Genomic DNA, 2,156 nt, shown 5'->3' on the forward strand with positions numbered 1-2,156 from the left:
AAAAAAAAAAAAGTCTGAGTTCAATCCTCGGTTCTGCAAAAGAAAAAAAGATTTCATCCTAGTTGTGAAGCAGTGCTTAACTTACCGGTAAGTCTTGTCCATTTGGTTTTTCATGAGTGCTTTGTGAAAAAGGTCCTTGGTTTAGTTGGCTGTAGACTTCATGTAACCACCAAACTCAGGATTCCATATACATTTCAAGAGGAGTAGTAGAATTTTTGGGAGGAAGGAAAGGAGAAGATGATTTCACTGTGCAGTTCAGGCTAGCTTTAAACTCACTTGGTAGCCCAGGCTGGCTTTGAACTCAGAGCAACCCTTCTGCCTCAGCCTCCTGAGTGCTGGGATTACAGCTAAGTGGCAGTATTTATTGGTAAGGAGAGAATAAAGGATTTGCCACCCATAAAAACCAATAAGGGTAATTGTTTGGAGAGAATATGGGTATAGATTTTTAGATATCTGAATGAGAGGCAGCCAGTCAAGACTACAGAAAGATCTGTGAGCTGGAAGTACTCCCCCCTGCCTTTAGAATCTTTTGATAGTTTAGTAAAAATACTGCATCCACATAACTTAAAAGCAATTGATTGTGTTTTATGGTCTCCCTATGTACTTGAAGTTGACTTCAAATTCTTTGTAGCCCAAACTGGCCTCATTACTCTTGGTGATCCTCGTAAGACCTCTTGAGTGCTGGAGGGGTGTGTGTGTGTGTGGTGGGGGTGTGTATTTAGTACAGGGTCTCACTACACAGGTTGGACTTGTAGTGATCCTCCTGTTTTCAGCCTCCTAAATTGCTGGGATTACAGGTGTGCACCACCATGCCTGTCTCAATCCCCTTCTCAGTACACCGGGGGCAGAGCCAGCAAGGCATCCCCAGGGATTTAACCCCTGTATCTGCCTAAGCAGGTGCTTTAATCTGCTGAGCTAACTGGCTGGCTCTGTATGATTTATTTATTTTTTGGTGGTACTGGGTCTTGAACTCAGGACCCTTATTCTAGGTCTTGCTGTGTAGTTCAGACTCGTAATGGTCCTCTTGTTTCAGCCTCCCCAGCGCTGGGTTTACAGGTATGCCCTACCACTTCCAGTTTTGGTGGCTAGCACCATATGCCTTGGGTTCTGGGACTAGCATGGCATGCAGTATTTGGGATCAATCCCAGGTCTTTGCGCTTGCCAGAGAGGTGCTTAGGCTGCTGAGCTGTCTCCCCAGCTTGCCCTCCCCTTTTTGGGGGGAGGAAGCGGTGATTGAACTCAAGCCCTTGCACTTGCCAGGGAAGCGCATATTCTACTCAGCCATCTCCTTGGCCCCCTCCCCAGCCCTTGCTTTCTGTTTTAATTACAAGTCTGATTTTTATTTATTTATTTATTTTGCGGAAGCGGGGATTGAACTCGGGTCCTTGTGCTTGCCAGGGAAGCTCTTATTCTACTGAGCCATCTCCCCAGCCCACAAGTCTGATTTTTAAATTTTTTTTTTTTTTTTTTTTTTTTTGCGGTACTGAGGATTGAACTCAGGACCCTGTGCTTGCCAGGCAAGCACTTATTCTACTGAGCTATCTCCCCGGGCCCATAATACTTTATTTTGAAAATAAGTGTTTTTTTTTAGATAGACTCACTGTGTAATTCACGCTTGAACTCAAGACTATGTGGCTCAGGCTTGCCTCAAATTTGAAGCAGTCCTGCCTCAGCTACTCCAGTGCTGGGATTACAGGTACAAGCTACCATATCCAGCGTGGAGGTGAAGTTTTAAACCCAGAGGCTTTCTAAAATGTTACATGTGTAACAAATTTATACCCTTTTATTTTGAGGTGGGTGGCCAGAACAGCAAATCTTCAAGGCTATATTTTGCTTTTTACAGAAAGATGAGAATGAACTTTTAGTTGCTTATTGAAAGGGGAGATTGAAGTGTAAACATCTGACTTTGTTGCCTCGCCCATGCCACCCTAGAATTTATAACAAGATCCTAAATTAGCTGCTGGGGATGCTAGCACTGCTGAGCAAACATACTGAAAAAAAATATGAACCATTTTTTGGTAACAATTCTAAAATGAAGGGGCTGGGGAGATGTCTCAGGATAAGTGCTTGACTGGCAAACACACGGATCTGGGTTCAATCCCCAGTTCCACAAAAAAAAAAAATCTAAAATGAGCCATTAAAGAGATCATTTGTGC

This window comes from Octodon degus, unplaced genomic scaffold (assembly GCF_000260255.1).
Source record: "Octodon degus isolate 3935 unplaced genomic scaffold, OctDeg1.0 scaffold00072, whole genome shotgun sequence".
NCBI lineage: Eukaryota > Metazoa > Chordata > Mammalia > Rodentia > Octodontidae > Octodon > Octodon degus.